Source organism: Dermacentor albipictus, chromosome 2 (assembly GCF_038994185.2).
Source record: "Dermacentor albipictus isolate Rhodes 1998 colony chromosome 2, USDA_Dalb.pri_finalv2, whole genome shotgun sequence".
NCBI classification, from domain to species: Eukaryota; Metazoa; Arthropoda; class Arachnida; order Ixodida; family Ixodidae; genus Dermacentor; species Dermacentor albipictus.
The window spans coordinates 116,587,529-116,614,592 of record NC_091822.1 but is presented as its reverse complement, the minus strand read 5'-3'; the positions used below and the strand labels follow the sequence as shown (position 1 = coordinate 116,614,592).

The window sequence follows — 27,064 nt, the reverse complement described above, 5'->3', positions numbered from 1 at the left end:
CTACTAAGGTACACAAAGGATGGACAATGTAACGCCTGAGAACTACTGTACACCAGCAGCTCCGAATTTAATGTAAAAAGTAAAACCATCGTTCGTAGGCAGCTGCTGATCGACGACCATATATTGACGCGAAACTGGGCACGCAGTTCACAAGACCTTATGTGGCCTTTATGATACTGTGCCACAACACTAAATAATTCAGTAGAGTTGCACATTAAAAGCGCATGGGAGTATGTATCGTTCGGAAGTGATGAGTTATGTCTTTTAGTTCTACATACTAGTAGCTCGTAACCAGCAGCAACTGGTGCGGCGGTCCCGGGAGACAGCAAGTGCCCCAGGAGCCCTGGACTAAGGGCGCCTCCCGCACAAGCAGAAAGACACCTGCTTGTCGTTTCTTTCGTTAAATAAATGTTTCTCCTCCTCCTCTACATACTAGTAATACAAAGGTGTAACAGAGTATACATTTAACAAAAATATAGAGGCTGAATATTAGTTTTCTGAGAAAAAAGGAGGAAAGTTAAATTTCTGTTTCAGAACTTCAGCAATGCTATGTGTCCGTAGCAGAACGGGAACAATAGTAGTAATAACTGAGTGACGTCTTCAAGCAGAACTCTGGCATATACTTAACGCAGGTGTAATATTGAAAGACTTTATTTCATGTCCGGATAAAAAGATCATCGCAATGTCTTTGGATTAGAGCAATTTCCTTGTTGAGAGTTGATTCCTTCCGCTTCCATGACGATACACTCGCAACCATCCGGGCACTTCTCAGTGCTATTGTCGCCTGTAAGGCAATACTAGAAGCGCAGAGAAAAACAAGAAGTTATTAGAGTACATAATATAACCTTCTGTAGAATTACAGCCTTCACAATGTAAAAGCATGTTCCAAGGTTGCACCGAATTACAGAAATAATAAATTGTTTGCATTCAAGGTACCTACATTTTATTTTCATCCTTTTCGCAAACATAGTTCTTTTACTTCACCCTGGATAGCACCTGCACTTTTTTTTAGCTAACACAGCTGTTAGAGGAGCTTGCGAGCTGCATTCGTGGTGGCGGAACGAAGCAATCTTTGACCATCCGTGGCGCTTTCTTCGCACACTGCGTGTCGTTAATATTTTGGTTGTTTCTCAGAGAAACACAAGCTAAAAGCCACCACTGAAGCGTGAGTGTCGTTCTTGTGCAGCACATTTTTTACTTTGTTCCCAATAGAAACTGCAAATCCGCAACTGTGCTGCCTTGTCTTCTTCTTCTCCTGAAACGTCTACTTGTTTGGAAGCATAAACAACCTTAGCTTCAAAGTTTTTTTCTCCCACTGAATTTAGAATGGCCAGCTACAAAACCCATTTTGCAAGAGTGCGTATAAAAATTAGGTTACCATGACGTAGCTCTAGAGCATATATTTGAGAACTATACCTTTTACCAAATATACCAAATATACCTATAGTTATAGTATGCCAAATATGCCTTTTGTTTCAGAATTAAGCTACTAATGCATGGAACCTGTTGAAGTCACTTTGGAAGGCGTCTCATCTCTCATAAATAAGCCTAAGATATCTTCTTCATGTGGTACAGATGGTATAAGTCCAAATATTTTAAGGAATATGGTCGAAATATCAAGTAAAATATTTTTTCACATATTCAGACAGTCACTTGCGACTGGCCACCTTCCTGCAGATTGGAAGATGGCGAAAGTTATACCTGTATATAAAAATGGCAACAGGAACTCCTGTGAAAATTACCGTCCCATTTCCTTGACATGCATCCCCTGCAAGTTGCTCGAAGATATTATCGCTTCGCAGATTTACAGACATCTTGAGACAAACAAATTCCTTCTCTCTCTTCTCGTGCGAGATAGTCATTTGAATTTACAACAGACCTACACACTAACTTAAATTATAGTTTACAAATTGATTGTTCGTTTCTTGATTTTTCGAAGGCATGCGACCGTGTCGAACATCGTAGCCTAATATCAACATTCTTCGGACTCAAATTGGACGGTCTTATCTTGTTATGGCTCCGTAATTTTCTGTCTAATCGTCAGCAGAATACTATTGCAAATAACTACTCTTCCTTCCTAACAGACGTTTATTTTGGTGTACCACGGGGTGGCGTCCTCGGTCCCTTGCTTTTGTAATCTTTATTAACGACCAACCTCAAAATTTGTCTTCCACTATAAGAATATTCGCCGACGACTGCATAACTAATCGCCAAACAAAAATTGAGATGATCATCTAGTTCTTCAGCAAGACCTCCAACAAATTATTAGCTGGTGCAATAAGCGGCTAATGGCTTCAAATACCTCAAAATGCAAAGTAATGTCGTTTACCCGGAAGTCGGCAACCTCACCGTATCCTTACCATATTATTAATTACACTCTTGCCACCGCAACACAGTATAAGTATTTAGGAGTTCTATTCACATCGAATCTTTCTTGAACAGAGCATATCACATTCATTTCACTTAACGCCTCCCACTCGTAGGGGTACTTGCGATGAAACTTAAGAAATATTGCTTCATATGTTCACAAGCTAGCTTACCTGACTCTCGTTCGTCCCAAGCTCGAGTATGCATCTCCCATTTGGTCCCTTCACCAGAAATACCTCACTGAAACGCTAGAGCGGATCCAGGACAGAGCAAGCCTTGCCGAGCACGTCCACATGTTGTCTTGTAACCCTGGCATCATACAAGATGTGGACGTGCTCGGCAAGGTGCGCTGCAGTGACCACAGGATGGTAAGAACTCGAATTAGCCTAGACCTGAGAAGGGAACGGAAGAAACTGGTACATAAGAAGCCGATCAATGAGTTAGCGGTAAGAGGGAAAATAGAGGAATTCCAGATCAAGCTACAGAACAGGTACTCGGCTTTAACTCAGGAAGAGGAAGTTAGTGTTGAAGCAATGAACGACAATCTTGTGGGCATCATTAAGGAGTGTGCAATGGAAGTCGGTGGCAACTCCATTAGGCAGGATACCAGTAAACTATCACAGGAGACGAAAGATCTGATCAAGAAACGCCAATGTATGAAAGCCTCTAACCCTACAGCTAGAATAGAACTGGCAGAACTTTCGAAGTTAATCAACAAGCGTAAGACAGCTGACATCAGGAAGTATAATATGGATAGAATTGAACATGCTCTCACGAACGGAGGAAGCCTAAAAACAGTGAAGAAACTAGGAATTGGCAAGAATCAGATGTATGCGTTAAGGGACCAAGCCGGCAATATCATAACTAATATGGATGAGAGAGTTCAAGTGGCTGAGGAGTTCTATAGAGATTTATACAGTACCAGTGGCACCCACGACGATAATGGAAGAGAAAATAGTCTAGAGGAATTCGAAATCCCAAAGGTAACGCCGGAAGAAGTAAAGAAAGCCTTATGAGATATGCAAAGGGGGAAGGCAGCTGGGGAGGATCAGGTAACCGCAGATTTGTTGAAGGATGGTGGGCAGATTGTTCTAGAGAAACTGGCCACCCTGTATACGCAATGCCTCATGACCTCGAGCGTACCGGAATCTTGGAAGAACGCTAACATTATCCTAATCCATAAGAAAGGGGACGCCAAAGACTTGAAAAATTATAGACCGATCAGCTTACTGTCCGTTGCCTACAAACTATTCACTAAGGTAATCGCAAATAAAATCAGGAACACCTTAGACTTCTGTCAAGCAAAGGACCAGGCAGGATTCCGTAAAGGCTACTCAACAATAGATCATATTCACACTATCAATCAGGTGATAGAGAAATGTGCGGAATATAACCAACCCTTATATATAGCTTTCATTGATTACGAGAAAGCGTTTGATTCTGGCGAAACCTCAGCAGTCATGGAGGCATTACGGAATCAGGGTGTAGACGAGCCGTATGTAAAAATACTGAAAGATATCTATAGCGGCTCCACAGCCACCATAGTCCTCCATAAAGAAAGCAACAAAATCCCAATAAAGAAAGGCGTCAGACAGGGAGATACGATCTCTCCAATGCTATTCACCGCGTGTTTACAGGAGGTATTCAGAGACCTGGATTGGGAAGAATTGGGGATAAAAGTTAATGGAGAATTCCTTAGTAACTTGCGATTCGCTGATGATATTGCCTTGCTTACTAACTCAGGGGACCAATTGCAATGCATGCTCACTGACCTGGAGAGGCAAAGCAGAAGAGTGCGTCTAAAAATTAATCTGCAGAAAACTAAAGTAATGTTTAACAGTCTCGGAAGAGAACAGCAGTTTACAATAGGCAGCGAGGCACTGGAAGTCGTAAGGGAATACATCTACTTATGGCAGGTAGTGACTGCGGATCCGGATCATGAGACAGAAATAATCAGAAGAATAAGAATGGGCTGGGGTGCGTTTGGCAGGCATTCTCAGATCATGAACAGCAGGTTGCCATTATCCCTCAAGAGAAAAGTTTATCATAGCTGTGTCTTACCAGTACTCACCTACGGGGCAGAAACCTGGAGGCTTACGAAAAGGGTTCTACTCAAATTGAGGATGACGCAACGAGCTATGGAAAGAAGGATGATAGGTGTAACGTTAAGGGATAAGAAAAGAGCAGATTGGGTGAGGGAACAAACGCGAGTTAATGACATATTAGTTGAAATCAAGAAAAAGAAATGGGCATGGGCAGGACATGTAATGAGGAGGGAGGATAACCGATGGTCATTAAGGGTTACGGACTGGATCCCCAGGGAAGGGAAGCGTAGCAGGGGGCGGCAGAAAGTGAGGTGGGCGGATGAGATAAAAAAGTTTGCAGGGACGGCATGGCCACAATTAGTACATGACCGGGGTTGTTGGAGAAGTATGGGAGAGGCCTTTGCCCTGCAGTGGGCGTAACCAGGCTGATGATGATGATGAAGCCGCTTCATCATAAACGATTACAGCTACCAGTCTAGTGAAACAGAAATAACAGTCAAGTTTTCATTATAATCCTTGAGCACTCGCCGAGACATTGCCCTTTTATCACTGTTCCACAAATTCCATCACTCCATTCGAACACCCGCATGCTTGAAACGACCCTACTCCACGTCACATATGCTTCATAATCATTTTAGCTATACCCGCCTTTACGGTTCCACAAATGCATTCAGTTACTCTGCCGACGAATCTTTACGAATCCTCGTGCTCTCAGATTATGGAATTCGCTCCTGGACAGCATTGCATGCCGGTCCAACTACGATTCATTCCGTGATGCCGTGACTGAATACATGACTAAAGAAATGTGAAGTTTTACGGTTGGCACACAATGCTTTCTTTTACTTGCACTATCTTTTACAGCTTATTGTCGCATTATTATCGTTATGTCGCTATGTTTACCATTCCCTTGGAACTTCGCGTTAGTAACTTTTCTGTTTTTTTCTTTTTAATCATTATTAGTCTTTGACACTCTGGTCTTGCTAATTACACGACTTCACTGAAAACAATCTGTGATTTATTCCTTGCTATTATATTATGTTTTCTTTTTTTCCCTAGTGAACCGTCAAAAAATAATTCTTTTTCATTTCCGTTGCACGTGCGGAGTAGTTTTTAAACTGATACGGTTTCATAGATGTCAGATATTCTGTGCATTTTCCATGTGCTGCCCCCCATACTCAATGCCTCAATTCGAGGCCTGTAAGGTATCTTTAAATAAAATAATTGAATGAAAGCTAGAGCCTATGAACTTTTTACCGAAAGGACCATGCCATGAGATTACCTATTTGCGTTCTCTTTCGTTTCTTTTTTTTTCGCGCTCTGACGCTCTGACGGCATGGAACAAATTCGGACTTTGTCAGTGGGAGCACACAACCACCTGCGATTTCGACGGCATTTCAAGTTGCCCTACGGCATTGCTGGACGCAAGAAGGGGACTCGTTGTTCCCTCTAAGAGTGGAACCCCGCATTCAATTGCACCGCACACTATCGGACATCATCCGCAAGATAATCCACTTCAGACCAAGAGCTTCTCTCCCGGAATTCAATCTACTCCTGTCCTTGGTCAAACGGTCCCCTCGTGACCCTGCGGCCTCCTTATCCAGTCACTCCATCTTATACTGTGTCGACCTCTCTTTCCTTAACCTTCTCGGCGTTTCTTTTACCCTTCTCCATCGACATAACGCTGCCTATTCATTGTACATAACCTAGAATATTCGATACCTGAATGTGTTCTGTACTTCCTACTACCATTTCTCTACTTCCTATATTTGAAATCTTGCTTTCAAATGTTTCTTTTCTATTGTTCTCGAAGTTCGGATTGCAGAGGTTGGGAGAAAATGCAAGCAGAAACCAACTCACGTTGGCTGTCGATGTTATTGCGAATAACATAAACCAGTGTAGGCTAAGGATGCTAATCGCCTTGATGCACACATGTGCCACCGTGCCATCAAATACCAAAGCATCTATATTTTTGGAAGCCGAAAAGAAAGCTTCCCGGAACGCGAACTTTCCACCACAGTAATTTTTACCCCACTGGCACTGTAATATTATGTTTTTGCATATCTGACCTCCAAATAACTAGCTACGTGGCGATTGCACACTCTTAAAAATAATGTTGCTGAATGGCTAGTAAATGCACGCGTTCATTAAATTTCTACGTACTTTACTACTTGCTCAATCGTTCTGTACTAGCCAGGGGCTAGTTAAGCTAGTAAGCGCTGCCTTTACTACCCATAAAGCATTCTTAGTAGTTTTTGCTATGTAACTACTAAGTGAATGCTATACTTCGTCTGGCCGTGGCCTATTATCCTCGAATTGTGACAATCTTATACAAAACTGAGATAAACTGTAGTGTTGTTCATTATGCTCCATGGACTAGCGTGTACAAGGTCTTAGCACAAATATAAGCAGACAGTAGGCTTTAGAAAGTTGGGCACAAAGCTCTGATTATCTTACCAATTACATGCGTGCTAACCGGTGCAACACGACCTACCTCAAACTAGGGCTATAATTATTCTTGAAGTGGCTCTTTGAGTAAGTGCTGCGTAGCACCTTGGTCGTTCTTTGTGTTCTTGCGTATCGTTGCTTCTTGGAGATATGAAGCAGATTGTTAAGTTTAATCAGTGCGCTTTGATGTCCCGGGTAAGCATTACGTATATAAATCCTTAATTTATGCCTTAATACATAGCGAAAGGACGCGGTTCTCTATTTTTTATATACATTTATTATTTTACTTCCTGATGTTTTTACAATACCATCGACTTCGTATGTCGCTGCAAGCGCCACGGATAAATATAATAGGCCTTATTGTAATTATTGGTAATTATATTTCAATTGCGTTAGTAACTGCACTACCGAGGTAGCCTTTACCTAATACTAAGTTAGTGTTTTTTTACTAGCTTCAGCAGGTAGTGAAAGTATTGACCATCATTTTACTACCTGCACTTATTAAGAAGGTAGTATATTTTGGGGGAAGTAACGTGTTAGTATTTAGTTAGTGAAAATGATTACTTTCTTTAATAGTGCATGCGCACTTTTATCAGCGGTCAAACAATAATTTTCACTGTGATCTAGAAGAGCACGCGTTGCTACTTTTATTAGTCTGACATATAATTTAATTGTTCGATTTCGCAAGTGAGAGCGACGTTTCAAAGGCTAGATCGCAGAGAGCAGCAACGCGGCAAATGAACTATGTTAACAACGTTAATTGAATTAAAGATGCAATCATTATTTAATAATAATAGTGTCCGCCATTTTCACCTCGCGACGGATCAAGCCGCAAGTGCGCTGCCAAGATTTCTAAAGAAACCTAGTTGCTTAAATGAATGTGCACAAATATGAGTAATATGAGCCTCCCATAGAAAGGTGACGTTATTGTTGACCTCAGTACTTCATTCTGATGACCAGTTTTATATGAGTGCCAAATAACGCATACAAACTTGCATATGTGCCCTTTCGCAGCCATCTTCTTGTCAAATCTCGTTTGTGTGCTATCCGTTTCATTTGTCTGCTTCCCGCATTGACTGTATGTAGTACGAGTATGGGAATGACGGCGCGAGCCAGTGCTTCAGTAAAATTGTGTACTGCTGCGCTTTAAGGTCGCCATCTCATTAGTCGCTTCATGCACTCCCAAGTGGTGCTTTTGGAGAAAGATCTCTCCAGACATCAAAGCGTGATGAGATGAATATTTCATCGTATAGGGTGGTCTATCCTGTTTCATTTGGTCCGAGCTGTTACTGAACTGCTAGCGCCTGTTGTCAACGGCTTCTTCGTGCGGTATTTCGGCTTGGCTAGGTGCGTGGTTTGTGTTTCCCTGGGACAGTTAAGTACTCATATCACTTAGAAGAGAAATTGTGATATTCCTCAACGCAGTCAGATGAGAGCGTTTATTTATTCATTCAATGTAGTTGAAATTGAGAGAGAGAGAAAGAGGAAAGCAAAAGAAAGACAGGGAGGTTAACCAGAGATTATCTCCGTTTGGCTCCGCTGTACTGGGCGAGGGGCAAGGGGATGCGATAGGTGAGAGAGAGAAGGATTAAAAAAAAAGGAAAAAAGAACCTATGCACGCAGGTACACGCACGTACACGCACGTACACACGAATTGTTTTCATGGGCACTGTCACGCAGCCCGCAAAGACGTTCCTAATCTTACACAGTGTCACCGTACAATCCTACGTCACACAGTGTACAGTCACAATCTGTCAAAAAGTCCCGTCTCTTTCAAGTACCGCAGCAGCGCCTTCATAGCGGATCACGCTGATGTTCACGTAGGCCAGTTTCCAAGGACCTTGGTTTCTGTCAAAGGGCGCTTGTCTAATTTGTCTAGGGTGGCTGAGAGGACTGCTCTTTGCGGGTTGGAACGAGAGTACTGACAAAGAAGGTGCTCGATTGTTTCATTCCACCCGCAGAAGTCACAAAGTTGGCTGTTAGCCATTCTGATAAGAAAAGGGTACGCATTTTAAAATGCTACTCCAAGCCATCGACGGCCTAGAAGGGTGCAGTTACGTTGTGGAAGCTCGGGCGGAATACGAAGCAGTAAATTAGGGTGCAGAGTCTGAAGGCGTGCACGTGTGAACTCAGATGAAGTCCACTGACCTAATGTCAGGTCACGCGCAAGTGCGGAAAGTTTTTTCGCTGCGTCGGCTCTCGAAAGAGGATTCGAAACGCAGTTGACGCTGTCATGGGAATATCGGGTAGCTGCGTCTGCTCGATCAGTGCTATGTATTCCACAATGACTAGACAACCACTGATGTATTATATCGTGTCCTTCGTCAACTATGCGATTGTGGACTTCTGTGATCGCTGCGACGAGCTGCTCATGTGATCCATGGCGCAGTGCTGAGAGTACACTCTGTAGGACTGCCTTGGAATCAAAGAAGACTGACCATGGATGGGCTGGTTCCTCCTGGATGAAATAAAGAGCTGCGCGCAGCGCTACCAGTTCAGCAGCTGTCAATGATGATACAGGTGACGTTTTTAGCTGTATTTTGACGGATCTTATTGGTATCACTACAGCGGCAGCTGAACTTCCTGATGTGACTGAGCCATCGATGTAAACGTGTACGCGGCCACTGTTCACCTCATGTAAAAGTTCTAATGTGGCTTGCTTCAGGCTAAACGACGGCATGTTGGCTTTCTTCATGATTCCTGGGATGATGAGACGTATTTCAGGTCTTTGCAGGCACCATAAAAGTGAGGATGGACTTGCTGCAGGCACGCAGTTCAATGGCAATGAGGTACAATTGGCGACAATTATACGACTGAAAGTTGCATGTGGCCTTTCTGCGGGTAGAGCGGCAAGATGGTGAGAAGGTAGTCGGGCAACGTGCCGAATAAGCGTCCTGAGAGCGTCGGTTATGAAGTACGTTGATATTGGGTGACCTTGAGCTATGCGAATCATTGCCGCTGTAGACGCACACCTCGGAAGACCGAGACACGTCCTTAGGGCTTGAGCGTGTAGTCCCTGGAGTACACGCAGGTTTGTTTTGCAGGTTTTACCAAGCACAGGAAGGCTGTATCTTGCGAAACCGAGAAACAAGGCATTATAAAGCTGCAGCATTGGCCGCACCTATGTGCCCCCTGAACTTCCGCCGAGAACTTTGAGGACATGTATTATTGTCATTAACCTGTTCTTTAGGTATGGAACATGCTGGCTGCATGGTAGGTCACGGTCGATAATTACCCCTAAGAAGCGGTGTTTCCGTATATTGGCAACTGCTTGCCCATTGACACTTACAGAGTAACGCTTCATTGCCTTCCGAGTGAATGTAACAAGGCAGCATTTGTCTGAAGACAGCTCTAAGTTCTGTTTTCACAAGTACAGTGATGTTAACGCAGCTGCCTTTAGGAACCATGCTCGTACCTGAAGTCGCGTTACAGCAGACGCCTAAATGCAAATGTCGTCGGCACATATTGATACTTGAACTGTATGGGCAAGCATCTGACTAGGCCAACTAGCACTAGGTTGAATAGCGTCGGGCTCAGTACTGCGCCTTGTGGTACTCCACGGACCGTTTCGTGTTGAGTCGTGGCGTATTCCTCGGTCATCATGAAGAAATGCCTGTCGGTGAAATAACGGCACAGCCACTGAAAAGTGCAGCCACCAATTCCGGCTTCAATCAGAGCATCTATAATTGCATAATGTGCCATATTATCATAGGCGCCTCTTAAATCAAGGAATAATGCCGCAGTGAGTCGTTTCAGACGTTTTTCATGCTGAACAAACGTGACCAAATCGATGACATTATCTATGAATGAGCGCCCACGCCGGAAGCCAGCCATAGCATCTGGGTACATGTAATTTTCCAGGTACCATTCCAAGCGCGTCAAAATCATTCTTTCCCTATTTTCCCTATGCAACTCGAGAGAGCGATGGGGTGGTACGATGCCAAATCTAACGGTGATTTACCAGGTTTTAGAAGTGGAACAAAGCGGCTGCATTTCCATTCACGTGGAACCGAACCCTTGCGCCAAGACTCGTTGTAATGGTTTAGCAGCATGAGTCGTGCTTTCTGCCGAAGATTGGTGAGCGCCGCATAGGTAACACCGTCCGGCCCAGGTGCGGAAGAGCGCCTGCAAGTCGCCAGCGCTGCTTCAAGCTCCTCCACTGAAAACATTACATCTATGCGGGAATCTCGTGGCACAGGAGGGGTACATGGTGTAAATGCGCGTTGGAGCAGCAAGCTGGCAAGTCTTGAACAAAATTCTTCAGCAATGTCAATTTCGCTGCGACCTTGGTGCAAAGCGAGGGATTTGAAAGGAACACACTGTTGCGGGGACACGCGATGTCCACGCACGGTTCTCCATATCGGAGATGATCGCTGACGTGGATCCGACGACCCGCAGAAACGTTTCCATCTTTGAGATTGTAGTGCGTCGATGCGGCGTTGAATGTTCTTTTGCGTCCGCCTTGCCTCTCGGAGATCGTGGATGGATTTGGTTCTCCGGTACCTTCTTTCAGCCCATGGACGAATTGCTCGTAGCCGCTGCAGTTTGGCTTCAAATTTTTTTTCTATTTCGGGAAAGGCTGAAAACTGCGCGTAGCCTCTTGCATGTCCTTTTGAATTTCGTGTTCCCGACTTGAATGGTTCCCTTGCTCACGTACTCCGTCCATGTGCGACCGAAACACCGACCAATCAATGCGCCGGAGGGTCGTGGAGGAGTATTTAGATAGTCCCTTGACCTTCAGGTATGTCTGAATATGGTCGCTTTCATGTGATTCAATGTCTGGAAACCATTGCACGTTTCTTTCAAGACGCCGAGAAACCAGGGTCAAGTTTAGGCAGCTTCTGTACGTAAGCCCGCGTAAATATGTCGGACTACCATCGTTGAGGCAGTAAAGGTCGTGCTGTGTGGCAAAGGAGGCTAGTCCCCTTCCCCTGGAGTCAATCTTCAATCTCCCCCAAAGCGGATGGTGAGCATTAAAATCTCCGGTGAGAATTGTAGGGCCGGGTGTCACTGATAGCACGTCGTGCAGTCGTTTAGAGTCGAAGCCGCTTGAAGGAGCAATGAAAACAACGATGACTGTGAACGTAAGTTTATTCGTTTTCACAATTAAACAAACGTACTGGTTGTCGTCGTGAGTTGGGACTGGGTGCAACACGTATGTCAGATCACATCTAGTATATACGATTACCATTCCTCACACCGCCATAGGTGGAGGACATGAATGCCTTGTAGCGTTCCTAGTTAAAGGACACAGTAGACTTAAAACATTGCTGTGGAACTGGCGCCCATCTCGTCTACATTTATTTCTCACTTCCCTCTCCTCTTCCTCTGTCCCCCCGGTTCCCGCGCTTCTTCATCTTCTATTCGAAGGCTCATACCGCTTCACCCTTCCAGGTTTCTTTTGCTAACCCCTCCTGGGGTAATACTTGAAAACGTTTCCAATCGAAGCACATTCAACTGAGCCCCGTTCACCAATGTACCACACAGTCTTCAATATTCCTTTCTGAGTGGCTGTCTTTGTCACAGAGTAAGGACCATAAAATTTGGCACTGGATTCTCTTACTCCTTTCCTAACTAGGATGAGGTCGGTGACTTGAATGTCTGGGATAGCTGAGCAATGTCTCTTGTCAAAATTTTTTTTCATTCGTTTACGGTACCTCTCCTCCTGTGATTTTTGTTTCCTTTCCTCGACGATCTTGAGATTTTCTAACAGCCCCAGTTCAAGGTCCGCTTGAAGAATAGGGGTCTCTCCTGAAGAAGCGAACTGCGGGCTGCATCCCAAGCCACTGGTGTAGGAGCGATTGTGATGTCTTACAGCTGCTTCTAAAGAGCATTTCCATCCACCAGGGAAACTATCGTACATCCTGATGTATTGCTTCACATCTCGTATAGCACGCTCTGCAAGCCCATTCGCCGCGGGATGGTATGGTGCACAGAATTTGATTGATATATTGTGGTCTCGAGCCCATCTTGCTAATTTTTCACTCTTGAACGCTGGTCCGTTGTCACATACGATCTTCCTGGTTGTCCTAAACATATCCCGGTGGAGGAGGGCGATGACACTATTCGCATCTTCTTGTCCTGCCCGTGCCGCGACCATCCTGGTGCACTCATCTATGGCCAGAAGAAAAGCTTGCGTTTTTCGGACTCCTTCTCGTTTCTTATTTAGCTCGGCAAAATCCAGGTGTATAACTTCAAAAGGCACGTTCGAGTGGCAAGGTATTATCATGGCGTCTGTAGGCTGCTTGTATTTCACTTTGTTGACTTGACAAATGTGGCATGAACGAACGTATTGATTGACGTCTTCTTTCATGTGAGGCCACGTAAATCTCTTGACTAGCTTGTTGTAGGTGCGCCAAAATCCGTCGTGTCCTCCAGATTCTGGGCTATCGTGGTACAAATAAAGCACCTTGGGAACCAGCGTTGGCGGGACTTGATAGCGACCTGCCATAAAAATTAATTGTTCAGTGCCTTCCCACAATTTTACTTCATTGATTTCTTCCGATTGTTCTTTATTGGCCTGTATCATCAGTCGAGACAATGCATCTGCATCAGTCAAAAGGGGTCCAGGTCTGTGGGAGATGGTGAAATCAAACTGCTGCAAGTAGTTCACCCATCTGGCGATACGTCCCTTAGGTTGGGTCATATTCAAGAGATGAGTGAGTGCCTGGTGATCCGTGAACAAAGTAAACTTCGCACCTTCTAGGTACGTACGGAAGTACTGAATTGCTTTAAGGACAGCAAGAGCTTCCTTTTCAGTAGTGGTGTAGTTGATTTCAGGTGGCTTGAGGGTGTAGCTGTAGTAGCCTACTACATGTCGCTTTTCTCGGCCGGATGCTTCTGGACATTTCTGGTACAAGACTGCACCTGTTCCATAATGTGAGGCGTCGGTATTCAGTTCAAAGGGTAAAGTGAAATCCGGTATGCGTAGAATAGGGTCAGCAGAGATTCTGTGCACCAGATCACGGTAGACTCTCTCACATTCCTCATCCCACTCAAATGGAACTTCTTTCTGCGTTAGGCGCGTGAGGCATCTTGTTTTTATAGCAAAGTCTTTTATGAAAGGTCTGAAATGTCCTGCTAATCCCAAAAACACACGCAATGAGTGGACGTCATACGGTTTAACCAGTTGGGATATTCTCTCGACGGACTCTTGTTTCGTGCTTTTGGTAGTCCCATCAAATACTCTTCCAAGAAACACAACTTTTCTTTGAAAGAATGCACTTTTCTTAAAATTAACCTTGAGTTGTGCCAAGCTCAAGGCATTTAATACCTGAGAAAGGTGTTCCTGATGTTCAGCCTCTGTTTTGGAGAAGACGATAATATCGTCTATGTACACGTTACAAAAGACACCCAGAAAAGGCTTCAGGACTTCGTTCATAATCTTCTGGAACCATGCTGGCGAGTTTTTCCAGCCGAAAGGAAGCCGGTTATACTCGTACAGATCAAAGGGCGTGATAAAAGCAGTGTACATTTTTGTTTCTTCGGTTAGCGGGATCTGCCAGAAACCTTTGCACAAGTCAATGCGTGAAAAAATCCGGCAACCACCTGTCTCATCTATAATCGTGTCTATCTTCGGCATGGGAAATGGTATAAGGTCTGTCTGGCGATTGAGAACCCTGTAATCTGTGCACAGTCGGAAAGTTCCATCTTCCTTCGGCGCAATAGTTATGGGAGAAGCGAAGGGTGACACCGAAGGCCGGATTATATCGGCGTCTAGCATCTCCTGCAATTCTTTCTTCAACCATATCTTACGTTCTCGTGACATGTTATAAGGTGATTTTCGGATGACGGTCTTGTCAGTTAGTTCGAAAGGCACCTTGTGCGACTTCATCTCCTGTGGATAGCTTCCTACGCATACCAGTTCAGGGTAGGTCGTTGCAATATCTTCCGCGCACTTGACAATTCGCAGGTTATCTTTTCTATCTGGCTGTGTCTCTTCCCTTGATAGTCCTTCCACTAAAACTGCATCGTCCCAATATACGTTGATTTTTAGTTTCTTTATGTCTGGTCTGGATAGCAGAAAGTCGTACGTCACCCCCGTTATCACCAGTACGTCACTTTCTATTTCATGACCTTGGAACTCGATGTTTACTGAGGCCCACTGATTATGCATTGTCACTTTTCCATCGTACCCTTGCACCCGTAGTACTCTTCCACTATGCAGGTGACTTGAATCTACCAGCTTGGCATTTATTATAGACACAGAAGCACCGCTGTCAACCAAAGCCATCATATGTCTATTTCCCACTTTGACAGGAATGTGAAGTAAACTAGAGCAAGTTAAATAAACAGTCTCAGTTGTGGTCATCGGGTCGGACTGATCACCCTTGTTTATTAGTTTTTTGTTGTCGGAGACTCTTGAGCGTCTGAAAGTATGGGGACAGGGTCGTTGTCGACGTTATTCACTCGACCTCTGGGAGCACGCCAACCCAAGCTCTCTGTACTGCCTGCAAGGCGGCTCGGTTCTCGCGGATTGCGGCTTGACCAATCCGCGCCTGTCCGTCTGAAGCGACTGCTTGAGCCAGCGGTTATATTTTCGTCTGAAGTAGATGGTATGTCGTGAAGGCACTTTTAGGTGATCGTGCTTGCGCTAGCTTCAGGACTTCCGCGGGCAATCCGTGCATTATTAGAGCTACTATGGCAGAAGGAGGAAGCATAGGCTCAGCCAGCTTTAAAAGGCGGCGTTTTTCAAAGAAATACTCGATGGGGGAGCCCTGCTTGAATTTGAAATTGAGTGCGGCGTCCCATCTTTGCACTGGGTTGCTTCGGAATGTCTTCAAGAATTTTTCCTTCCACTGGTGCCAAGAGTTGCCAACATCTTCAATAATGTGCAGATCGTACCACTTACGTGCAACACCTCTTAAATAACTACGCATGTTGGTAATTTTGTCCTCATTAGAGTGCCATTTGTTCTTCCCAGCCGCATATTCATAGAATTCAAGCCAACTTTCTGGGCTTGAAGACTTGCCGTCGAAAGCATCGGGTTCGACAAATTTAGTCGCCGGCTTCTCAGCGTTTAGAGAGCTTATAAGTGACGTCACCAGTTGGTTTTGTTGCGCCATCTGTTCTTGTTGTAGCTGAAGAGCTTTCAAAACGAGGCTCACCTCTTCTGTCGAAGACCGTGATGCAGAGTCCTTTCGACGCATGGGTTCAAGAACTAATTCGTCGAAGATCGCCAGACGCAAGTTCACTTTCACCGCACCCTTCCGACGTAGTTCAGCAATGTCTATGGAAGCCTTCTCTAAAACCAGGTTCACGAGGTCGGCCGAGTTGAGTTCGCGAGGTAGTTCCACCGCTGGTTCGTCTTGAGCTTGGTATCTCGAAAAGATGATCTTCTCTGCAGAGGTCTCCTCGAGGAAAAATGTCACCCACATGTTGGAGTCAGTTGTCGGCTGCGCCAAAATATTGTAGCGTTCCTAGTTAAAGGACACAGTAGACTTAAAACATTGCTGTGGAACTGGCGTCCATCTCGTCTACATTTATTTCTCACTTCCCTCTCCTCTTCCTCTGTCCCCCCGGTTCCCGCGCTTCTTCATCTTCTATTCGAAGGCTCATACCGCTTCATGCCTCATGCCCGGAAACGCGTATAACATTCTGCACGTTCGGTTCGCAAATTACTAGGATGGGAAAACGGTTTTCGAAGACAAAATGTCTAAAATCTGAAATTCTCGATTTGAGTCCACGGGCATTCCACTGCAGTAGGGATGCTTGCTTGACATCTTTGTGGAAGGGCAGCGAGGGGCGGACCATGGTGCTATGCGTTGCTTTCAAGTACTGCAGTGAGCGCGTCCAGTACTTGCAGTGCGCTACGAGCATCCGGAGTGTCCATGCTTGTTATTAGTAGACGCATGACATTCGTAAGCGATTTGAGTATAGCAATCACTTGTGAATCTTTGTCTCGCATTTGGTCAACTGTAGTGACATTTGACTTTGAGTGGCGAATCATGTGGTGTGGCTCTGGCGCGTGGCATGTCTTTGGCAGTGCTGGTCACACCTCATTTTATGAAGCATGAATAGCAAATGGCCGCTTTTTTCGTTGGCATTCGTGCTCTTACTGGAGATAGATGGAACAGGAGGCGGCGTCGGCAGACGAGACATTTCCCTCGAACCGGAAGAGGATTTCGTAGACTTTCGTTTCCGGGAGCGATGTCGCCTTATCGCTGCAGAAGCATCTCTGTGTGACGATTCCTCTCTGGCTATTTTTCTCAACACTTTCTGCTCTTTCTTTAGATGTGGACGATCTTTTGAGGATGCAGCGTGCGAGCCTTGAAAATTTGGGCACTTGAGCTCTATTGCACAAGTGTCCGTGTCCTATTGTTCGGAACACCGTGGGCATATCGTTGTATTTCGGCAGACAGCACTCACATGTCCAATTCTTTGACACCTTCTGCACTGAAGTGGTTTGGGTACGAAAGGTCGTACCACATGCCGAAAGTGGCGAACCTTTACATGTGATGGTAGGCAGTCACCTTTAACCACGAGCCTTACACAGGTCAGGTGTCGGGTTGACTAGGAGGGCAATTTCTGTCCCTCTAGCCGTTATGTGCCGAAGCAGTCACGCCGCGTCAGCATTCTGCCGACTCCACTTCCATTATCGTGGCAATGGGAGCAGCGTCTCCGAGTAAAACACGGGAAAAAGCCGAAAATACTGCAGCGCGAAGGAACAGCGGTCTCTTCAAGAATCACTTCGTCTTCCTCCTCATTCCCAATGTAGTTGAAATTATCCGAAAGGCCCCGAGGGGCAACGAGTGACGGGTGCATGAGAGGAAAAGAATCTTGCCTGCCTGCACGCTGGCAGAGAAATACATTCTTGACTGCACGTTTCCATTTCAAAAACGTTTTCGCAAAAGACAAAGCCACGACCATTGTCCTTTGTGCATCTCCGTTGCTTACGACCCATCTTTCCGTCTTGGATACGCACAGCCCTAATATCACAGCGGCCAAGCACCCAGTCATGTGGTGCTTGTTGAGAGGTGGTCAAATTTCCTTCAATGCCCGAAAAAACTAAAGCCAGTGCAGCTGCCATAAAAGAAATGAATATTTTGGATATTCTTCAATAGCGTATATGACTTCGTTATAAGAAGTTATGTAAATAAATTATTGCTTTAAAAGTTGATTGATTATTTTTAGTAATAGTTGTTATAAACTTAAAGTGTATAAGATACTCTTACTTGCAAGAGTTGGATGCACAATACTGAGTTGGTAGCATTCGCGTAGCGCACGCTATTTCCTTTATAAGCCTTGGCACAAGTTAGCTGAAGGACCTTATATAACGGGTGCGGTGCCTATTTGATAATTTTAAATGTCCTTACATGCTAGTTGGATATACGAGTTTCTTATATTTGGTAATAATGGGAATATTTCCTATTGTAAGTGGAACTGTGCGCAAGTGGCAACCTTCGTAAGAAACCTAGTCGATATTCTAATGTTGAACATTCCAGTAAATGGCAGATTGATAGGGTAGCAATTAAAATTGAAAATTATAAACGATGATGTAATCATGACGCTTGTTGCCTATTCATACCTCAGCTCGTCTACAAACGTAACCAAATGTTTTCAATTATGCTGCCCCCCCCCCCCCCCGATTTTTGGAAGCCATTACATATGCGACTTGAAATTGAACGTTACAGTAACCTACGTAAGCTTGAACAGTGCAGTGTATGTCTCTTTGCTAGGAGAATTCACTGTCGCACTGGACGGAACTAAATCATTTCTTCTTTTTCCATGATCTCCAAAGCTATGCTAGCGATTGCACATACTTTCCGCAGCGAGCGCCAGATACGAACAGAACCCTGAACAATCTCAAAAATGACTCTATCTATTAATTAATTAATCAGTTATTTAGTTATTTAAAATAATTAGCCTGTTTATTTATTTATTTATTTACTTATTCATTTATTTATTTGGAACATGCTGCCGTCCTTAAACCAAGCAGGGTTGCATAATACAAAGAAAACTAAATATAAATTCAAACAATATGCAAAATTAGAAGTGGGGAAAACATGGTTGAGTAGCAGCCCACACAATAGTAACTATATACAGGTAAAAGTCGCGCAACACAGTAAAGCACTAATCACAGACATTCATTTGACAGCCATCAGAGTTTGAATCCTGCGGTCATCATGAAAAATATAGGTAATTTTCAAATTCAGGGCTATTCATTTCCAGGAAGGCTTCAGATGGTGAAGCGTTGATAGCCCGATAAAGAAAGGAACAAATGAAAACAATAGTGCGCGCGACGTACAGTTCAAGGGTGTGAGCATGCGCATGTAAAGTTCGTCTAGAATGTCGGCGTCTTAAGTAGCTTTCAGGACCAATATTAAATTTATGGAAGCAAAGCGAGTGGGGAAACATTAGTAAACACTCTTCGATACTGTAAGACAATAATAGTGTTAGTTGCCATAAGCGTTGTCGGGAAATCATTCCCCTGGTAGGCATTGAGGGTGTGTTCCGATTCGGCCAGCATCAGAGAAAGTGTACGTATACAGCTAAGGAGAAAGCCGAGACAGCTTCGAGGTCACGTAATAGAAAGAGTTCCTAGCCATCTTAAGCATGCGAAACGCTGAAACTTGCAAAAAAACAATTTCTTGTCTTCTACTTTACCATCTATCTTGAAAACAAACGTTAAAAAGTTCTGGCGCATTATATACCCTGTACACGACCCTTTAATTATGTTGCAAGACAAACCTCCGGCAACACAATCCCAAATACTCTTTGTGCTGCCACTTTGAGTAGAACATTCACTGAAAGCTTTTCCTCAAGCACGACAGTTTATGTTCCAGATATGCCGTATCACAGATTTTCCATTGCGTCACCAATAACTATTGATGCTCCTGGCAATGCTAAATTAATCGAGTCTTTGAAGCACGATTCATCTCCGGGGTGTGATGAAATTAGTTGTAAATTCCTAAAAAGTACCTGCGCTTTTAGCTGAATTACACTAACAAAACTGTTCCAGCAGTCGCTCGATTCATCAAGCCTCCCTAACGACTGGAAAATGGGGAAGGTGGCCCCACTTCACAAATCCTGTAATAAGCACTTGCCCCAAATTATCGCCCCATTTCACTCACTAGTATGTGCTGCAAATTAGTAGAATATATAATTTTTAAACACATCGCCACCTTTCTTGAAGATAACTCTTCTTTTTTCTTCTGCGCAACATGGTTTCCGTCAAACATACTCCTGTGAAACGCAGTAACTGTCAGTCACTGATAAATTAGATTGCACTCTTGACCAGTCATGTTGCGCCGATTGCATCTTTTTAGAATTCGCGAAAGCTTTTGATAAAGTGTGCCATCAATTGTTGCTTTATAGACTAAGTCATCTTAATCTTGATCCACATGTCTTTAGATGGCTTCAATCTTTCCTTCTCAACCGCTGGCAGATTGTTTTCACTAATGGCACAGCCTCACTGCTTACTTGCTATCTGGTGTACCACAAGGATCCGTCCTCGAACCACTTCTATTTTTAATTTATATTAATGAACTCCCGTCCACCCTGTCTTCTGCCAGCCGCCTTTTTTCTGACGACTGTACAATTTTCCGTGAAATACGTAACCTCAACGACATTAATACTCTCCAGACCGATCTTAATTTGGTCTCTAACTGGTGCAAAACTTGGAAAATGGGATTAAATATTAACAAATGTAAGTTCATGCGTGTTTCTCGTTGCTCTAACACACCTTCTTATTGTCTTAATGACATTCCTCTTGATTCCGTCGCATAATATAAATATCTAGGCGTATATATATCACGAAACTTAACATGGAATTCCCATACTGAATACGTTACCAATAACGCTAATCGCATGTTAGGGTATTTACGTCGCAACTTCTCTGCTGCTCCTTCGCCCTTAAAACTCCTACTTTATGAATCCCTAATACGACCTAAACTTGAATACGCGTCATCAATATGGGACCCTTGGCATGAAAACCTTGTATCTTCTCTCGAACTTATACAAAATAACTCCGTTCGCTTCATCTTTTCAAATTACAACCGTACTGCAAGTATCACAGCCATGAAAACTTACCTTTCTCTCCCATCTTTAAAATCTCGCCGGAAAATCAGTCGCCTCACTCTATTCCGCAATGTATATCATCACGTCACGCTACATGACGATCTTATTTCACCACCGGAATACATCTCCCATCGCACTGATCATCGGCACAATGTTTGCATCCAAGAGTGAAAAACTAAAGCTTGTTTTCAGTCATACCTTCCCCAGACATCTGTCGAATAGAACCGCCTCCCTCTCGATATTGCAGCCATTAAAGGTAATCAAAGATTTCGTGATGCACTAACAACCCTTGTTTATTTTGAAGAATGTTGAAATTATGTTCGAACAAATTTCACTGTATTGTATTTATTGTCTTTGTAACCTATATTACCCACTACTCTCTGTAATGCCTTTGGCCCTGAGGGTATAATAAATAAATAAATCTGGAAGACGTACGAAACACTCTTCTGCGACGTGACACCACCTCGCGGCCACAAGAACAAGTTGAGAAAAGCACAAATTTCTTTCGGTATATTAAGTCTCTGCGCCTGCAAACCAATGAAAAACACGATGTAGCTTACATTAAAGGCGTCTTATATTCTACATTAAATTCTATTCTATTCTGTTCTTACGTTAAAGAATAGAGCATCTACGTTTTCTTGTGCGCAGACAACCTTCCTGTTGGCTTTCCAAGCGTCCTGCTCAGCCGCCATCTTTTTTTGGAAAGCAAGGTAGCCTGCATCATTTTCGACTTCGATGCTGCCTTCGCGAAGCTGTCTACTTGAACACCTTCGTGAGAAATGGAACGAGAATTAAGATGGCCACTGTCTGCTTAGCCATCTATTTAGCCTTCTACAGCGAGTATTGGAAAACAACCTCAAGACGAAACGAACCCCTTTTCGTTGCACCATTTCCAGTTTCCGAATGTCTTCCTTTAGATGAAAGTCTCACACAGCACTTGAATATGCTAATTTGGGTCGTATAAAACTATTACAGGCCAATAGTTTGATGTCGGATGGTGCTGTTTCCATATAGTTAGCAGCTATCAAGTATCTTACCTTCCCAACAGCAGTACAGGTACCAGTGTTGCTGTTCCGCGTGTGTCCTGTGCTGTGCGTTCTAAAAAAGCAAAAAAAATAATTACACTGTTTTCATCCGTTTACGTACGACACGCACCATTCACAATCTGGTAAACCTAGGCTGCATACACCAAGTAAAATATCCAAGCTATTTTCATTTATTCACCCGCCATGGTTGCTTAGTGGCTATGCTGCTGGGCTTGTAAGCACGAAGTCGAGAGATGGAATACCGGCCACGGCGATTACATTTCGATGGGGGCGATATGCGAGAACACCTCTGTACTTAGATTTAGGTGCACGTTAAAGAACCCCAGGTGGTCCCAATTTCCGGAGTCCCCCACTGCGGCGTGCCTCATAATCAGACAGTAGTTTTGGCAGGTAAAACCCCATAATTTAATGTTTTGTCATTTATTCATGAGTTCCTGAACACGCAGTGCCTCAGCTTGCTTGTCAATGGTTAAAGCATTCTCTACGAAGATGTTGATGGATATATGTCGTTTTTCAGAATGTTTATAAGATACTCATTAGGTCGCAACTGCATGATGAAGTTATCCTCTCACATCGCCATGTCTTACATAATCCGGCACTAGTTTCCATGTCTTCAACGAGCAAATTTGAAGAAATATTACCCGAAGTTGTGTATTAAGCTAAGGCTACAATGCACAAGAAGACATATTTATTTAAAACGTGCATTCCTCTCCTTGATTCGCGAAAGGCGCCACCGTCTCTTGAAAGGTTGCCGAAGTATCGCTCGCAATAGAATTTCGCCTAAGACAGAAGTAATTCTGTGTCGAGTATTATCCGGACTAAATAAAACTGCCTTAAGTAATATTCTCGAGCAGTATAACACAGGAACACAATGACGGCAGTGCTGTATGCTCCATCATGACAAAGTGCCAGTTCATGTGTAGCTTGTGAAAAAAGAGCTTCTAGTAAAAGTACTGACACCCCCAATTCTCGTAGCTGTTCTTTTTTTTGCTGTACTGAAGTTTACTTTTGAAATACCTTATATTGACCATTTTTTCTTCCATTCTATAATTACAATCTATTTCCGAGAGTGGCCGATGACGTGGGCATGACTTCATGCGTGCCAATAAGGAAAGATACCAATGGTGGAAAATTAAAACAATTGTTAGTAAATACAAGCTCCCATTTGCGAGCGTCTATCTTCACGCAGCATTTAGTGAAGACATGACTATAACAAAGTGGCGCGGTATCCTAAAGCAAGTATTCAGAAGCTGCTCGTATGAAGCCGGAATGGCCACTAACAACAGACAGATTCAAAGTAGTAGGTACTCAGGTGGGTGCATATCGAATTGCAACGAAAGTTTCCATTTGCAAATATTTGCAAGCTGCTTATATTATCCTATTTGTGAAGTTAGTTCTAAGACAGGCCTCGCGCATGGACATATGCGATGTTTGGATATTCGTGTATGACTGGGCATTCTACCTCTTTGGATAAGCTCTTTTCGCTAATTATTTCACACTGACAGATTGATATCAATAATGTGTGCGATAAACTGATTTAGCTTTTCATACGGACATTAATGTAATGGGGATGGGCGCATTATACTGGGGCGCTATAATGTAAAGCTATTCCAAACTTTTGTATTCCGATTCTGCAATCAGCCCTCAGCGAGTAGGGCAAATTTTTTTGGACCACCCCTAGTTCGTCTGTCTGTCACCGGACGTCACGAAAAGCGCGATAGCTTCCCATCTTATATCACGTGTACACACTGATTATGAATGAATGAACCGAAGAAAAGCAAAAATAACCATTTCTTATTCGACGCCTTTTATCCATTAGCCCTCGACTATTGAATGAACGTTTTCGGGCTGCAACCACTTCAGCTGCTGTCATGCGACGTCAAAAAACCGCGAAAACTCACCGCTTCAAAGTGACGTGTGCGCGTTAAAATGCATTAATATGTCGAACAAAACAGAATTTTCTTTGGAATAGTCGCAGGCTGCCCCGTTCCAAAAGGAATAAAAGATGGCTGGCGCCGATCGCTCAGCCACTGGCTACTCGCATCTACCGGAAAGCATGGGTGTATTTGCGTACGATAAAACTATTTTCGTGGCAGTGTAACGTTTTCGAACACTTTCGGCACGTTTACGATCTCGGTCTGCCAACTCTTCTTTGTTGAGTATGTGCTTTAGCGGCATTCTTAACCTTCCGTTGCATGCCGTTGTGATTTTCGACCAGCCACCACAAGCTAAGTAAGGGAAAGCGGACCAATCGCAGACGCCGGCACAGCCCTCTTCATCCGTTTATTGAATTTCAGTCCACTGGCTCGGTCCCATTGAATCCCTCTGCACTTGAAGATGCTCCTCGCCTCTTGTCAGCCAGTTAGATAGGACAAGCCGCTCAGTGTAGGCAATGTTATTCGTTCTTAAAGAAAGCAAAAGTGGCCTCCTATAAACGAGGAGATCGTTTTATTGGTCAGTTCAGACAACCCTGCGGGTCACGACCCGATGTTTGCATCGGCGGTTACGTAAATTTGACGCCAGGAGATTGGAATAAAAACACATTGGAATAGTGTTGCTTTATAGGGTCCCTGGCTGCGCTGGTTATCATTTTTTCGGAGAGGGCATTCTTTTCAATATGCATTTACAAACAATCGCTTGTCATATATATTGTTTTCTTCATACCCGTTAACGCTCTCAAACGCTGATAGGATGCATAGTCTGTGGCCAGTTTGGCTTTTAATGAGACCAAATACGACAGTGGTAAGACGACCTGACGTGTGAACCAAAATCCCTAGACGCAGTTCGGCTTCTTCGACGGATTCCTGTAAGAGCCGGAAGGCATTTCAATGACATGCCGTAACTATCAGCTGCCTAACTAATAGAGCTTCAATCTCCAGAGCATTCATCTCTTTCAAAAGTCAGGTGCTTTAATCATGATTCTCACTATTATGATTTTAATTATTAGGTTCCCGACGCGAGTAGCAATTCATTAAATAAAGTGAGGTAATACTAAAGCAACCTACATTTAGTAAACAAACACGCTGACAAAAATGACAATTCCAGAATTCACATTGCCGAAAGCCTGGGATGTAACAAATGCCTAGGTGTTATAGTGTTCCCGCAATGACTGAAGAGACTTTTTAATATTATTGAGAAGAACGGCGATGCATTTTGTAGCGCATTTTGGGGACCGATATCTCGAAACTGGTGCTATAGTTTGAGTATTTGTACAATGCATACATAATTTTACTGCAGCCCTATTTTACGGGGCACCACGGGGCAAATGTACATGCCAGAGAGCCTGAAACATGCCAGGCGTGCCTCTAAACTTAACATTTTGGCAGTGAAAACATTTCTGTCGCTCGAGGCCCGAGAGCTACATGCACAAAACTACAAAACATGAATAATCGCGTCCGCGTGCGAAGGTGTCTGTGCGTGAGTATTTGTGCCGATGGAAAACCCACTGCATGACTTCGTGCGTGCACTGCAGGTGGGGAAGGAACACTCATGCCGGCATCTGAGGATGCTTGCCTTCATTATTGATTAATAGCATCGAGCGTCATCCTCGTGATACTGTCGATGATTAAGCTACAACCCTTGAACGGTGGCGAGACCACCGCAAGCCAAGATATACGAACGGGCAAACGCGCGTGCTGTGGGCGGCAGCTTTACCTAGAGGACATAATCACTTTAAAGACGTAGCACAAAGGGCTAATTCGTGCGGATCCACAAAAAATTAAGATGTGCGAGGGCAGAGGGCACAAGAGGGCACAGAACGGGCGCGCTGCTTTCTATACCTCTATGTGGCCTGTGTCTGTACGCGCTGTTTTATAATCTATAATAAATTATCTTCACTTTAAAACGAAGCAGTTTAAGCCACATTTTTATATGCCGAAAACTATCTAGACGTGCTTTGTTTCTCATTCACTTAGATGTCCAAGGATCCATTAAACATGAACCGCACGTTTGGATAGGACGAACATCCAGAGTCACTATGATGCCTTCTAGTCAGCTAGATGGAGGCCCCCGCCCATATTATTACGTTAAAAAGCCGACTCTGCCACATACGCAAGAAGCCAATGGAATTTTTTTATGTACCCATTATTTGCATCAACCGGTACAATGTTCCGTTCCCTCCCCCTCGTGCTACAGGCCGATAGGACTGAACTTGTTAAAAATAAAGAAGTAACTAAGCAGCTGTGGCAGCGTTGACGATGACGTGAAAATTTCTAGGGCTCTAAATTGAAATAATATTTAAAGAAGTTTTTCACGTGGCTTTGCAGAACTTCTGCTGTATAGCATCTGTAGCAATGTCAGCATTTATGGTAGTGGAGAAGTTTGAAACGAGCCGGCAAGCAACATTTGCACAATATCTTAAACAACAGTAACCAAAAAGAAATACTTCCCAATGTGTAAATAGAATTCAATTTTCTTTTTACGGATTTCTTTGGTTTAGTGATAATTTATTTATTGTTAGGATCGGTGAATACTAAGTGTACAAGAATACAAGAATAGTAGAGTTTGGCGTTTTCGGAGCATTTCTGTTAAAACGATCTTGTGATAAGAACACAGATCTTCACGGACGTTTCGAATTGGCCTTAGGAGTAGTCAGCGGCGTTATTTTTAAGTCATTGCGCGCGTTGTTCAAGAGCATTCACTTTGGAGCTGCCTTTTGAGATGACGACTCCATACTACAAAGAAATAAGCGTCCGTTTCTTGTCCAACGTCACTTCGTCTCCCTGCTCCTCGCGGGCATGCTCCCTCAAAAAGAGCATGCAAAGGCAGCGGCTTTTTTCCTGCCTCAGGTATTCCAACATTCAATTTCGAATGTGTATTACTGAAGCACGCAAATACGCAATGAAATACATTTTGCGAATGTTGCGATACGTACATGGAGGTGATAGCAACTGAAATGACGACGATCGCCAGAATATTGAGTGGAGGCATCGTAAGGTTTGACACAGCTCGTGTTCTGGACAAAAGATGCCTGGCACTGCGTGAAAATTCTACGCTCTTATATAGTAATAGTGTGAAATCAATAAAAAGCAATTCTTGTAACGTACCAATATTTTTTTTTTACCCGCGTGAGTCTCATGACATAACAATAGCGTATTGTACCACTGTGTGTAGCCGCAGGTGCGTGTTTTAAAGATATCCATA

The 27,064-nt window shown here is 43.8% G+C and overlaps 1 long non-coding RNA gene across 1 annotated transcript; it reads right to left on the bottom strand.

The window, feature by feature from the left end:
- Positions 1 to 633: 633 nt before the first annotated feature.
- Positions 634 to 26,896, bottom strand: LOC135917841 (uncharacterized). The gene is made up of 3 exons (XR_010569429.1): positions 26,796 to 26,896; positions 21,914 to 21,974; positions 634 to 797 (listed from the first exon to the last, which is right to left on the bottom strand). It is a non-coding gene; the product is annotated as an uncharacterized lncRNA (long non-coding RNA).
- Between the last annotated feature and the right edge of the window lie 168 nt (positions 26,897 to 27,064).